We start from the raw sequence: 16,235 nt of genomic DNA, 5'->3' as shown, positions 1-16,235 counted from the left end.
TGCTATTTTCCAATCAGTACTGCATGTTCTGGTGCATGTTGGTTTCCATTCAGTACTGCATGCTCTGGTGCATGTTGGTTTCCATTCAGTACTGCATGTTCTGGTGCATGCTATTTTCCAATCAGTACTGCATGTTCTGGTGCATGTTGGTTTCCATTCAGTACTGCATGTTCTGGTGCATGCTATTTTCCAATCAGTACTGCATGCTCTGGTGCATGTTGGTTTCCATTCAGTGCTGCATGTTCTGGTGCATGCTATTTTCCAATCAGTACTGCATGTTCTGGTGCATGTTGGTTTCCATTCAGTACTGCATGTTCTGGTAAATGCTATCTTCCATTCAGTGCTGCATGTTCTGGTGCATGTTGGTTTCCAGTCATTACTGCATGTTCTGGTGCATGCGTTCTTTCTATTCAGTACTCCATGTTCTGGTAAATGCTTTCTTCCATTCAGTACTGCATGTTCTGGTGCATGTAGGTTTCCATTCAGTACTGCATGCTCTGGTGCATGCTAATTTACATACAGTTCTGTATGTCCTGGTGCATGTTGGTTTCCATTCAGTTCTGCATGTTCTGGTGCATGTTGGTTTCCATTCAGTACTGCATGTTCTGATGCATGCTATTTTCTATTCAGTACTGCATGTTCTGGTGAATGCTACGTACCATTCAGTACTGCATATCCTGGTGCAGGTTGGTTTCCATTCAGTGCTGCATATTCTGGTGCATGTTGGTTTCCATTCAGTACTGCATGTTCTTAAGCATGCTATTTTCCATTCAGTACTGAAGATTCTGGTGCATGTTGGTTTCTATTCAGTTCTGCATGTTCTGGTAAATGCTATTTACCATTCAGTACTGCATATTCTGGTGAAGGTTGATTTCCATTCAGTGCTGCATGTTCTGGTGCATGTTGGTTTACATTCAGTACTGCATGTTCTGCTGCAGGTTGGTTTCCATTCAGTTCTGCATGTTCTGGTTCATGCTATATTTCATTCATTACTGCATGTTCTGGTGCATGTTGGTTTCCATTCAGTACTGCATGTTCTGGTAAATGCTATTTTTCATTCAGTACTGCATGTTCTGGTGCATATTGGTTTCCATTCAGTACTGCATGTTCTGGTGCATGTTGGTTTCCATTCAGTACTGCATGTTCTGGTAAATGCTATTTTCCATTCAGTACTGGTTTTTCTGGTGCATGATGGTTTCCATTCAGTACTGCATGCTCTGGTGCATGCTACTTTCCATACAGTTCTGTATGTTCTGGCGCATGTTCATTGCCATTTATTCCTGCATGTTCTGGTACATGCTAAATTCCATTCAGTTCTGCATGTTCTGGTTCATGCTAAGCTTCATTCAATACTGCATGATCTGGTGCATATTGGTTTCCATTCAGTACTGCATGTTCTGGTGGATGCTATTTGCCATTCAGTACTGCATGTTCTGGTGGATGCTATTTTCCATTGAGTACTGCATATTCTGGTGCATGTTGGTTTCCATTAAAAACTGCATGTTCTGGTGCATGCTATTTTCCATTCTGTACTGCATGTTCTGGTGCATGTTGGTTTCCATTCAGTACTGCATGTTCTGGTGCATGCTATTTTCCATTCAGTACTGCATGTTCTGGTGCATGCTATTTTCCATTCATTCCTGCATGTTCTGGGTACCTGCTAGGTTCCATTCAGTACTGCATGTTCTGGTGCATGTTGGTTTCCATTCAGTACTGCATGTTCTGGTAAATGCTATCTTCCATTCAGTGCTGCATGTTCTGGTGCATGTTGGTTTCCATTCAGTACTGCATGTTCTGGTAAATGCTATCTTCCATTCAGTGCTGCATGTTCTGGTGCATGTTGGTTTCCAGTCATTACTGCATGTTCTGGTGCATGCTATTTTCCAATCAGTACTGCATGTTCTGGTGCATGTTGGTTTCCATTCAGTACTGCATGTTCTGGTGCATGCTATTTTCCAATCAGTACTGCATGTTCTGGTGCATGTTGGTTTCCATTCAGTACTGCATGTTCTGGTAAATGCTATCTTCCATTCAGTGCTGCATGTTCTGGTGCATGTTGGTTTCCAGTCATTACTGCATGTTCTGGTGCATGCGTTCTTTCTATTCAGTACTCCATGTTGTGGTAAATGCTATCTTCCATTCAGTACTGCATGTTCTGGTGCATGTTGGTTTCCATTCAGTACTGCATGTTCTGGTGCATGCGTTCTTTCTATTCAGTACTCCATGTTGTGGTAAATGCTATCTTCCATTCAGTACTGCATGTTCTGGTGCATGTTGGTTTCCATTCAGTACTGCATGCTCTGGTGCATGCTATTTTCCAATCAGTACTGCATGTTCTGGTGCATGTTGGTTTCCATTCAGTACTGCATGCTCTGGTGCATGTTGGTTTCCATTCAGTACTGCATGTTCTGGTGCATGCTATTTTCCAATCAGTACTGCATGTTCTGGTGCATGCTATTTTCCAATCAGTACTGCATGCTCTGGTGCATATTGGTTTCCATTCAGTACTGCATGTTCTGGTGCATGCTATTTTCCAATCAGTACTGCATGTTCTGGTGCATGTTGGTTTCCATTCAGTACTGCATGTTCTGGTGCATGCTATTTTCCAATCAGTACTGCATGCTCTGGTGCATATTGGTTTCCATTCAGTACTGCATGTTCTGGTGCATGCTATTTTCCAATCAGTACTGCATGTTCTGGTGCATGTTGGTTTCCATTCAGTACTGCATGTTCTGGTAAATGCTATCTTCCATTCAGTGCTGCATGTTCTGGTGCATGTTGGTTTCCAGTCATTACTGCATGTTCTGGTGCATGCGTTCTTTCTATTCAGTACTCCATGTTCTGGTAAATGCTATCTTCCATTCAGTACTGCATGTTCTGGTGCATGTTGGTTTCCATTCAGTACTGCATGCTCTGGTGCATGCTAATTTACATACAGTTCTGTATGTCCTCGTGCATGTTGGTTTCCATTCAGTACTGCATGTTCTGGTGCATGTTGGTTTCCATTCAGTACTGCATGTTCTGGTGCATGCTATTTACCATTCAGTACTGCATATTCTGGTGCAGGTTGGTTTCCATTCAGTGCTGCATATTCTGGTGCATGTTGGTTTCCATTCAGTACTGCATGTTCTGAAGCATGCTATTTTCCATTCAGTACTGAAGATTCTGGTGCATGTTGGTTTCTATTCAGTTCTGCATGTTCTGGTAAATGCTATTTACCATTCAGTACTGCATATTCTGGTGAAGGTTGATTTCCATTCAGTGCTGCATGTTCTGGTGCATGTTGGTTTACATTCAGTACTGCATGTTCTGCTGCAGGTTGGTTTCCATTCAGTTCTGCATGTTCTGGTTCATGCTATATTTCATTCATTACTGCATGTTCTGGTGCATGTTGGTTTCCATTCAGTACTGCATGTTCTGGTGCATGTTGGTTTCCATTCAGTACTGCATGTTCTGGTGCATGTTGGTTTCCATTCAGTACTGCATGTTCTGGTAAATGCTATTTTCCATTCAGTACTGGTTTTTCTGGTGCATGATGGTTTCCATTCAGTACTGCATGCTCTGGTGCATGCTACTTTCCATACAGTTCTGTATGTTCTGGCGCATGTTCATTGCCATTTATTCCTGCATGTTCTGGTACATGCTAAATTCCATTCAGTTCTGCATGTTCTGGTTCATGCTATACTTCATTCAATACTGCATGATCTGGTGCATATTGGTTTCCATTCAGTACTGCATGTTCTGGTGGATGCTATTTGCCATTCAGTACTGCATGTTCTGGTGGATGCTATTTTCCATTGAGTACTGCATATTCTGGTGCATGTTGGTTTCCATTCAGTACTGCATGTTCTGGTGCATGCTATTTTCCATTCAGTACTGCATGTTCTGGTGCATGTTTGTTTCCATTCAGTACTGCATGTTCTGGTGCATGCTGTTTTCCATTCAGTACTGCATGTTCTGGTGCATGCTATTTTCCATTCATTCCTGCATGTTCTGGGTACCTGCTAGGTTCCATTCAGTACTGCATGTTCTGGTGCATGTTGGTTTCCATTCAGTACTGCATGTTCTGGTAAATGCTATCTTCCATTCAGTGCTGCATGTTCTGGTGCATGCTGTTTTCCATTCAGTACTGCATGTTCTGGTGCATGCTATTTTCCATTCATTCCTGCATGTTCTGGGTACCTGCTAGGTTCCATTCAGTACTGCATGTTCTGGTGCATGTTGGTTTCCATTCAGTACTGCATGTTCTGGTAAATGCTATCTTCCATTCAGTACTGCATGTTCTGGTGGATGCTATTTGCCATTCAGTACTGCATGTTCTGGTGGATGCTATTTTCCATTGAGTACTGCATATTCTGGTGCATGTTGGTTTCCATTCAGTACTGCATGTTCTGGTGCATGTTGGTTTCCATTAAAAACTGCATGTTCTGGTGCATGCTATTTTCCATTCAGTACTGCATGTTCTGGTGCATGCCATTTTACATTCAGTACTGCAATTCCTGGTGCATGTTGGTTTCCATTCAGTACTGCATGTTCTGGTGCATGCTATTTTCCATTCAGTACTGCATGTTCTGGTGCATGTTGGTTTCAATTCAGTACTGCATGTTCTGGTGCATGCTATTTTCCATTCATTACTGCATGTTTTGTGTACCAGCTCTTTTCCATTCAGTACTGCATGCTCTGGTGCATGTTGGTTTCCATTCAGTACTGCATGTTCTGGTGCATGCTATTTTCCAATCAGTACTGCATGTTCTGGTGCAAACTATTTTCCATTCAGTACTGCATGTTCTGGTGCATGCTATTTTCCATTCAGTACTGCATGTTCTGGTGCAAAATATTTTCCATTCAGTACTGCATGTTCTGGTGCATGCTATTTTCCATTCAGTACTGCATGCTCTGGTGCATGTTGGTTTCCATTCAGTACTGCATGTTCTGGTGCATGCTATTTTCCAATCAGTACTGCATGTTCTGGTGCATGTTGGTTTCCATTCAGTACTGCATGTTCTGGTGCATGCTATTTTCCAATCAGTACTGCATGCTCTGGTGCATGTTGGTTTCCATTCAGTACTGCATGTTCTGGTGCATGCTATTTTCCAATCAGTACTGCATGTTCTGGTGCATGTTGGTTTCCATTCAGTACTGCATGTTCTGGTAAATGCTATCTTCCATTCAGTGCTGCATGTTCTGGTGCATGTTGGTTTCCAGTCATTACTGCATGTTCTGGTGCATGCGTTCTTTCTATTCAGTACTCCATGTTGTGGTAAATGCTATCTTCCATTCAGTACTGCATGTTCTGGTGCATGTTGGTTTCCATTCAGTACTGCATGTTCTGGTGCATGCGTTCTTTCTATTCAGTACTCCATGTTGTGGTAAATGCTATCTTCCATTCAGTACTGCATGTTCTGGTGCATGTTGGTTTCCATTCAGTACTGCATGCTCTGGTGCATGCTATTTTCCAATCAGTACTGCATGTTCTGGTGCATGTTGGTTTCCATTCAGTACTGCATGCTCTGGTGCATGTTGGTTTCCATTCAGTACTGCATGTTCTGGTGCATGCTATTTTCCAATCAGTACTGCATGTTCTGGTGCATGCTATTTTCCAATCAGTACTGCATGCTCTGGTGCATATTGGTTTCCATTCAGTACTGCATGTTCTGGTGCATGCTATTTTCCAATCAGTACTGCATGTTCTGGTGCATGTTGGTTTCCATTCAGTACTGCATGTTCTGGTAAATGCTATCTTCCATTCAGTGCTGCATGTTCTGTTGCATGTTGGTTTCCAGTCATTACTGCATGTTCTGGTGCATGCGTTCTTTGTATTCAGTACTCCATGTTCTGGTAAATGCTATCTTCCATTCAGTACTGCATGTTCTGGTGCATGTTGGTTTCCATTCAGTACTGCATGCTCTGGTGCATGCTAATTTACATACAGTTCCGTATGTCCTCGTGCATGTTGGTTTCCATTCAGTACTGCATGTTCTGGTGCATGTTGGTTTCCATTCAGTACTGCATGTTCTGGTGCATGCTATTTACCATTCAGTACTGCATATTCTGGTGCAGGTTGGTTTCCATTCAGTGCTGCATATTCTGGTGCATGTTGGTTTCCATTCAGTACTGCATGTTCTGAAGCATGCTATTTTCCATTCAGTACTGAAGATTCTGGTGCATGTTGGTTTCTATTCAGTTCTGCATGTTCTGGTAAATGCTATTTACCATTCAGTACTGCATATTCTGGTGAAGGTTGATTTCCATTCAGTGCTGCATGTTCTGGTGCATGTTGGTTTACATTCAGTACTGCATGTTCTGCTGCAGGTTGGTTTCCATTCAGTTCTGCATGTTCTGGTTCATGCTATATTTCATTCATTACTGCATGTTCTGGTGCATGTTGGTTTCCATTCAGTACTGCATGTTCTGGTGCATGTTGGTTTCCATTCAGTACTGCATGTTCTGGTGCATGTTGGTTTCCATTCAGTACTGCATGTTCTGGTAAATGCTATTTTCCATTCAGTACTGGTTTTTCTGGTGCATGATGGTTTCCATTCAGTACTGCATGCTCTGGTGCATGCTACTTTCCATACAGTTCTGTATGTTCTGGCGCATGTTCATTGCCATTTATTCCTGCATGTTCTGGTACATGCTAAATTCCATTCAGTTCTGCATGCTCTGGTTCATGCTATACTTCATTCAATACTGCATGATCTGGTGCATATTGGTTTCCATTCAGTACTGCATGTTCTGGTGGATGCTATTTGCCATTCAGTACTGCATGTTCTGGTGGATGCTATTTTCCATTGAGTACTGCATATTCTGGTGCATGTTGGTTTCCATTCAGTACTGCATGTTCTGGTGCATGCTATTTTCCATTCAGTACTGCATGTTCTGGTGCATGTTTGTTTCCATTCAGTACTGCATGTTCTGGTGCATGCTGTTTTCCATTCAGTACTGCATGTTCTGGTGCATGCTATTTTCCATTCATTCCTGCATGTTCTGGGTACCTGCTAGGTTCCATTCAGTACTGCATGTTCTGGTGCATGTTGGTTTCCATTCAGTACTGCATGTTCTGGTAAATGCTATCTTCCATTCAGTGCTGCATGTTCTGGTGCATGTTGGTTTCCATTCAGTACTGCATGTTCTGGTAAATGCTATCTTCCATTCAGTGCTGCATGTTCTGGTGCATGTTGGTTTCCAGTCATTACTGCATGTTCTGGTGCATGCGTTCTTTCTATTCAGTACTCCATGTTCTGGTAAATGCTATCTTCCATTCAGTACTGCATGTTCTGGTGCATGTTGGTTTCCATTCAGTACTGCATGCTCTGGTGCATGCTACTTTACATACAGTTCTGTATGTCCTGGTGCATGTTGTTTTCCATTCAGTACTGCATGTTCTGGTGCATGTTGGGTTCCATTCAGTACTGCATGTTCTGGTGCATGCTATTTTCCAATCAGTACTGCATGTTCTGGTGCATGTTGGTTTCCATTCAGTACTGCATGCTCTGGTGCATGTTGGTTTCCATTCAGTACTGCATGTTCTGGTGCATGCTATTTTCCAATCAGTACTGCATGTTCTGGTGCATGTTGGTTTCCATTCAGTACTGCATGTTCTGGTGCATGCGATTTTCCAATCAGTACTGCATGCTCTGGTGCATGTTGGTTTCCATTCAGTACTGCATGTTCTGGTGCATGCTATTTTCCAATCAGTACTGCATGTTCTGGTGCATGTTGGTTTCCATTCAGTACTGCATGCTCTGGTGCATGTTGGTTTCCATTCAGTACTGCATGTTCTGGTGCATGCTATTTTCCAATCAGTACTGCATGTTCTGGTGCATGTTGGTTTCCATTCAGTACTGCATGTTCTGGTGCATGCTATTTTCCAATCAGTACTGCATGCTCTGGTGCATGTTGGTTTCCATTCAGTGCTGCATGTTCTGGTGCATGCTATTTTCCAATCAGTACTGCATGTTCTGGTGCATGTTGGTTTCCATTCAGTACTGCATGTTCTGGTAAATGCTATCTTCCATTCAGTGCTGCATGTTCTGGTGCATGTTGGTTTCCAGTCATTACTGCATGTTCTGGTGCATGCGTTCTTTCTATTCAGTACTCCATGTTCTGGTAAATGCTTTCTTCCATTCAGTACTGCATGTTCTGGTGCATGTAGGTTTCCATTCAGTACTGCATGCTCTGGTGCATGCTAATTTACATACAGTTCTGTATGTCCTGGTGCATGTTGGTTTCCATTCAGTTCTGCATGTTCTGGTGCATGTTGGTTTCCATTCAGTACTGCATGTTCTGATGCATGCTATTTTCTATTCAGTACTGCATGTTCTGGTGAATGCTACGTACCATTCAGTACTGCATATCCTGGTGCAGGTTGGTTTCCATTCAGTGCTGCATATTCTGGTGCATGTTGGTTTCCATTCAGTACTGCATGTTCTTAAGCATGCTATTTTCCATTCAGTACTGAAGATTCTGGTGCATGTTGGTTTCTATTCAGTTCTGCATGTTCTGGTAAATGCTATTTACCATTCAGTACTGCATATTCTGGTGAAGGTTGATTTCCATTCAGTGCTGCATGTTCTGGTGCATGTTGGTTTACATTCAGTACTGCATGTTCTGCTGCAGGTTGGTTTCCATTCAGTTCTGCATGTTCTGGTTCATGCTATATTTCATTCATTACTGCATGTTCTGGTGCATGTTGGTTTCCATTCAGTACTGCATGTTCTGGTAAATGCTATTTTTCATTCAGTACTGCATGTTCTGGTGCATATTGGTTTCCATTCAGTACTGCATGTTCTGGTGCATGTTGGTTTCCATTCAGTACTGCATGTTCTGGTAAATGCTATTTTCCATTCAGTACTGGTTTTTCTGGTGCATGATGGTTTCCATTCAGTACTGCATGCTCTGGTGCATGCTACTTTCCATACAGTTCTGTATGTTCTGGCGCATGTTCATTGCCATTTATTCCTGCATGTTCTGGTACATGCTAAATTCCATTCAGTTCTGCATGTTCTGGTTCATGCTAAGCTTCATTCAATACTGCATGATCTGGTGCATATTGGTTTCCATTCAGTACTGCATGTTCTGGTGGATGCTATTTTCCATTGAGTACTGCATATTCTGGTGCATGTTGGTTTCCATTAAAAACTGCATGTTCTGGTGCATGCTATTTTCCATTCACTACTGCATGTTCTGGTGCATGCCATTTTACATTCAGTACTGCAATTCCTGGTGCATGTTGGTTTCCATTCAGTACTGCATGTTCTGGTGCATGCTATTTTCCATTCAGTACTGCATGTTCTGGTGCATGTTGGTTTCAATTCAGTACTGCATGTTCTGGTGCATGTTGGTTTCAATTCAGTACTGCATGTTCTGGTGCATGCTATTTTCCATTCAGTACTGCATGCTCTGGTGCATGCTATTTGCCATTCAGTACTGCATGTTCTGGTGGATGCTATTTTCCATTGAGTACTGCATATTCTGGTGCATGTTGGTTTCCATTCAGTACTGCATGTTCTGGTGCATGTTGGTTTCCATTAAAAACTGCATGTTCTGGTGCATGCTATTTTCCATTCAGTACTGCATGTTCTGGTGCATGCCATTTTACATTCAGTACTGCAATTCCTGGTGCATGTTGGTTTCCATTCAGTACTGCATGTTCTGGTGCATGCTATTTTCCATTCAGTACTGCATGTTCTGGTGCATGTTGGTTTCAATTCAGTACTGCATGTTCTGGTGCATGCTATTTTCCATTCATTACTGCATGTTTTGTGTACCAGCTCTTTTCCATTCAGTACTGCATGCTCTGGTGCATGTTGGTTTCCATTCAGTACTGCATGTTCTGGTGCATGCTATTTTCCAATCAGTACTGCATGTTCTGGTGCAAACTATTTTCCATTCAGTACTGCATGTTCTGGTGCATGCTATTTTCCATTCAGTACTGCATGTTCTGGTGCAAAATATTTTCCATTCAGTACTGCATGTTCTGGTGCATGCTATTTTCCATTCAGTACTGCATGCTCTGGTGCATGTTGGTTTCCATTCAGTACTGCATGTTCTGGTGCATGCTATTTTCCAATCAGTACTGCATGTTCTGGTGCATGTTGGTTTCCATTCAGTACTGCATGTTCTGGTGCATGCTATTTTCCAATCAGTACTGCATGCTCTGGTGCATGTTGGTTTCCATTCAGTACTGCATGTTCTGGTGCATGCTATTTTCCAATCAGTACTGCATGCTCTGGTGCATGTTGGTTTCCATTCAGTACTGCATGTTCTGGTAAATGCTATCTTCCATTCAGTGCTGCATGTTCTGGTGCATGTTGGTTTCCAGTCATTACTGCATGTTCTGGTGCATGCGTTCTTTCTATTCAGTACTCCATGTTGTGGTAAATGCTATCTTCCATTCAGTACTGCATGTTCTGGTGCATGTTGGTTTCCATTCAGTACTGCATGTTCTGGTGCATGCGTTCTTTCTATTCAGTACTCCATGTTGTGGTAAATGCTATCTTCCATTCAGTACTGCATGTTCTGGTGCATGTTGGTTTCCATTCAGTACTGCATGCTCTGGTGCATGCTATTTTCCAATCAGTACTGCATGTTCTGGTGCATGTTGGTTTCCATTCAGTACTGCATGCTCTGGTGCATGTTGGTTTCCATTCAGTACTGCATGTTCTGGTGCATGCTATTTTCCAATCAGTACTGCATGTTCTGGTGCATGCTATTTTCCAATCAGTACTGCATGCTCTGGTGCATATTGGTTTCCATTCAGTACTGCATGTTCTGGTGCATGCTATTTTCCAATCAGTACTGCATGTTCTGGTGCATGTTGGTTTCCATTCAGTACTGCATGTTCTGGTAAATGCTATCTTCCATTCAGTGCTGCATGTTCTGTTGCATGTTGGTTTCCAGTCATTACTGCATGTTCTGGTGCATGCGTTCTTTGTATTCAGTACTCCATGTTCTGGTAAATGCTATCTTCCATTCAGTACTGCATGTTCTGGTGCATGTTGGTTTCCATTCAGTACTGCATGCTCTGGTGCATGCTAATTTACATACAGTTCCGTATGTCCTCGTGCATGTTGGTTTCCATTCAGTACTGCATGTTCTGGTGCATGTTGGTTTCCATTCAGTACTGCATGTTCTGGTGCATGCTATTTACCATTCAGTACTGCATATTCTGGTGCAGGTTGGTTTCCATTCAGTGCTGCATATTCTGGTGCATGTTGGTTTCCATTCAGTACTGCATGTTCTGAAGCATGCTATTTTCCATTCAGTACTGAAGATTCTGGTGCATGTTGGTTTCTATTCAGTTCTGCATGTTCTGGTAAATGCTATTTACCATTCAGTACTGCATATTCTGGTGAAGGTTGATTTCCATTCAGTGCTGCATGTTCTGGTGCATGTTGGTTTACATTCAGTACTGCATGTTCTGCTGCAGGTTGGTTTCCATTCAGTTCTGCATGTTCTGGTTCATGCTATATTTCATTCATTACTGCATGTTCTGGTGCATGTTGGTTTCCATTCAGTACTGCATGTTCTGGTGCATGTTGGTTTCCATTCAGTACTGCATGTTCTGGTGCATGTTGGTTTCCATTCAGTACTGCATGTTCTGGTAAATGCTATTTTCCATTCAGTACTGGTTTTTCTGGTGCATGATGGTTTCCATTCAGTACTGCATGCTCTGGTGCATGCTACTTTCCATACAGTTCTGTATGTTCTGGCGCATGTTCATTGCCATTTATTCCTGCATGTTCTGGTACATGCTAAATTCCATTCAGTTCTGCATGCTCTGGTTCATGCTATACTTCATTCAATACTGCATGATCTGGTGCATATTGGTTTCCATTCAGTACTGCATGTTCTGGTGGATGCTATTTGCCATTCAGTACTGCATGTTCTGGTGGATGCTATTTTCCATTGAGTACTGCATATTCTGGTGCATGTTGGTTTCCATTCAGTACTGCATGTTCTGGTGCATGCTATTTTCCATTCAGTACTGCATGTTCTGGTGCATGTTTGTTTCCATTCAGTACTGCATGTTCTGGTGCATGCTGTTTTCCATTCAGTACTGCATGTTCTGGTGCATGCTATTTTCCATTCATTCCTGCATGTTCTGGGTACCTGCTAGGTTCCATTCAGTACTGCATGTTCTGGTGCATGTTGGTTTCCATTCAGTACTGCATGTTCTGGTAAATGCTATCTTCCATTCAGTGCTGCATGTTCTGGTGCATGTTGGTTTCCATTCAGTACTGCATGTTCTGGTAAATGCTATCTTCCATTCAGTGCTGCATGTTCTGGTGCATGTTGGTTTCCAGTCATTACTGCATGTTCTGGTGCATGCGTTCTTTCTATTCAGTACTCCATGTTGTGGTAAATGCTATCTTCCATTCAGTACTGCATGTTCTGGTGCATGTTGGTTTCCATTCAGTACTGCATGCTCTGGTGCATGCTACTTTACATACAGTTCTGTATGTCCTGGTGCATGTTGTTTTCCATTCAGTACTGCATGTTCTGGTGCATGTTGGGTTCCATTCAGTACTGCATGTTCTGGTGCATGCTATTTTCCAATCAGTACTGCATGTTCTGGTGCATGTTGGTTTCCATTCAGTACTGCATGCTCTGGTGCATGTTGGTTTCCATTCAGTACTGCATGTTCTGGTGCATGCTATTTTCCAATCAGTACTGCATGTTCTGGTGCATGTTGGTTTCCATTCAGTACTGCATGTTCTGGTGCATGCGATTTTCCAATCAGTACTGCATGCTCTGGTGCATGTTGGTTTCCATTCAGTACTGCATGTTCTGGTGCATGCTATTTTCCAATCAGTACTGCATGTTCTGGTGCATGTTGGTTTCCATTCAGTACTGCATGCTCTGGTGCATGTTGGTTTCCATTCAGTACTGCATGTTCTGGTGCATGCTATTTTCCAATCAGTACTGCATGTTCTGGTGCATGTTGGTTTCCATTCAGTACTGCATGTTCTGGTGCATGCTATTTTCCAATCAGTACTGCATGCTCTGGTGCATGTTGGTTTCCATTCAGTACTGCATGTTCTGGTGCATGCTATTTTCCAATCAGTACTGCATGTTCTGGTGCATGTTGGTTTCCATTCAGTACTGCATGTTCTGGTAAATGCTATCTTCCATTCAGTGCTGCATGTTCTGGTGCATGTTGGTTTCCAGTCATTACTGCATGTTCTGGTGCATGCGTTCTTTCTATTCAGTACTCCATGTTCTGGTAAATGCTTTCTTCCATTCAGTACTGCATGTTCTGGTGCATGTAGGTTTCCATTCAGTACTGCATGCTCTGGTGCATGCTAATTTACATACAGTTCTGTATGTCCTGGTGCATGTTGGTTTCCATTCAGTTCTGCATGTTCTGGTGCATGTTGGTTTCCATTCAGTACTGCATGTTCTGATGCATGCTATTTTCTATTCAGTACTGCATGTTCTGGTGAATGCTACGTACCATTCAGTACTGCATATCCTGGTGCAGGTTGGTTTCCATTCAGTGCTGCATATTCTGGTGCATGTTGGTTTCCATTCAGTACTGCATGTTCTTAAGCATGCTATTTTCCATTCAGTACTGAAGATTCTGGTGCATGTTGGTTTCTATTCAGTTCTGCATGTTCTAGTAAATGCTATTTACCATTCAGTACTGCATATTCTGGTGAAGGTTGATTTCCATTCAGTGCTGCATGTTCTGGTGCATGTTGGTTTACATTCAGTACTGCATGTTCTGCTGCAGGTTGGTTTCCATTCAGTTCTGCATGTTCTGGTTCATGCTATATTTCATTCATTACTGCATGTTCTGGTGCATGTTGGTTTCCATTCAGTACTGCATGTTCTGGTAAATGCTATTTTTCATTCAGTACTGCATGTTCTGGTGCATATTGGTTTCCATTCAGTACTGCATGTTCTGGTGCATGTTGGTTTCCATTCAGTACTGCATGTTCTGGTAAATGCTATTTTCCATTCAGTACTGGTTTTTCTGGTGCATGATGGTTTCCATTCAGTACTGCATGCTCTGGTGCATGCTACTTTCCATACAGTTCTGTATGTTCTGGCGCATGTTCATTGCCATTTATTCCTGCATGTTCTGGTACATGCTAAATTCCATTCAGTTCTGCATGTTCTGGTTCATGCTAAGCTTCATTCAATACTGCATGATCTGGTGCATATTGGTTTCCATTCAGTACTGCATGTTCTGGTGGATGCTATTTGCCATTCAGTACTGCATGTTCTGGTGGATGCTATTTTCCATTGAGTACTGCATATTCTGGTGCATGTTGGTTTCCATTAAAAACTGCATGTTCTGGTGCATGCTATTTTCCATTCACTACTGCATGTTCTGGTGCATGCCATTTTACATTCAGTACTGCAATTCCTGGTGCATGTTGGTTTCCATTCAGTACTGCATGTTCTGGTGCATGCTATTTTCCATTCAGTACTGCATGTTCTGGTGCATGTTGGTTTCAATTCAGTACTGCATGTTCTGGTGCATGCTATTTTCCATTCAGTACTGCATGCTCTGGTGCATGCTAATTTACATACAGTTCTGTATGTCCTCGTGCATGTTGGTTTCCATTCAGTACTGCATGTTCTGGTGCATGTTGGTTTCCATTCAGTACTGCATGTTCTGGTGCATGCTATTTACCATTCAGTACTGCATATTCTGGTGCAGGTTGGTTTCCATTCAGTGCTGCATATTCTGGTGCATGTTGGTTTCCATTCAGTACTGCATGTTCTGAAGCATGCTATTTTCCATTCAGTACTGAAGATTCTGGTGCATGTTGGTTTCTATTCAGTTCTGCATGTTCTGGTAAATGCTATTTACCATTCAGTACTGCATATTCTGGTGAAGGTTGATTTCCATTCAGTGCTGCATGTTCTGGTGCATGTTGGTTTACATTCAGTACTGCATGTTCTGCTGCAGGTTGGTTTCCATTCAGTTCTGCATGTTCTGGTTCATGCTATATTTCATTCATTACTGCATGTTCTGGTGCATGTTGGTTTCCATTCAGTACTGCATGTTCTGGTGCATGTTGGTTTCCATTCAGTACTGCATGTTCTGGTGCATGTTGGTTTCCATTCAGTACTGCATGTTCTGGTAAATGCTATTTTCCATTCAGTACTGGTTTTTCTGGTGCATGATGGTTTCCATTCAGTACTGCATGCTCTGGTGCATGCTACTTTCCATACAGTTCTGTATGTTCTGGCGCATGTTCATTGCCATTTATTCCTGCATGTTCTGGTACATGCTAAATTCCATTCAGTTCTGCATGTTCTGGTTCATGCTATACTTCATTCAATACTGCATGATCTGGTGCATATTGGTTTCCATTCAGTACTGCATGTTCTGGTGGATGCTATTTGCCATTCAGTACTGCATGTTCTGGTGGATGCTATTTTCCATTGAGTACTGCATATTCTGGTGCATGTTGGTTTCCATTCAGTACTGCATGTTCTGGTGCATGCTATTTTCCATTCAGTACTGCATGTTCTGGTGCATGTTTGTTTCCATTCAGTACTGCATGTTCTGGTACATGCTGTTTTCCATTCAGTACTGCATGTTCTGGTGCATGCTATTTTCCATTCATTCCTGCATGTTCTGGGTACCTGCTAGGTTCCATTCAGTACTGCATGTTCTGGTGCATGTTGGTTTCCATTCAGTACTGCATGTTCTGGTAAATGCTATCTTCCATTCAGTGCTGCATGTTCTGGTGCATGTTGGTTTCCATTCAGTACTGCATGTTCTGGTAAATGCTATCTTCCATTCAGTGCTGCATGTTCTGGTGCATGTTGGTTTCCAGTCATTACTGCATGTTCTGGTGCATGCGTTCTTTCTATTCAGTACTCCATGTTGTGGTAAATGCTATCTTCCATTCAGTACTGCATGTTCTGGTGCATGTTGGTTTCCATTCAGTACTGCATGCTCTGGTGCATGCTACTTTACATACAGTTCTGTATGTCCTGGTGCATGTTGTTTTCCATTCAGTACTGCATGTTCTGGTGCATGTTGGGTTCCATTCAGTACTGCATGTTCTGGTGCATGCTATTTTCCAATCAGTACTGCATGTTCTGGTGCATGTTGGTTTCCATTCAGTACTGCATGCTCTGGTGCATGTTGGTTTCCATTCAGTACTGCATGTTCTGGTGCATGCTATTTTCCAATCAGTACTGCATGTTCTGGTGCATGTTGGTTTCCATTCAGTACTGCATGTTCTGGTGCATGCGATTTTCCA

This window comes from Chiloscyllium punctatum, chromosome 23 (genome assembly GCF_047496795.1).
Source record: "Chiloscyllium punctatum isolate Juve2018m chromosome 23, sChiPun1.3, whole genome shotgun sequence".
NCBI lineage: Eukaryota > Metazoa > Chordata > Chondrichthyes > Orectolobiformes > Hemiscylliidae > Chiloscyllium > Chiloscyllium punctatum.
The sequence above is the reverse complement of the archived record's forward strand: the minus strand, read 5'-3'. Positions refer to the sequence as shown.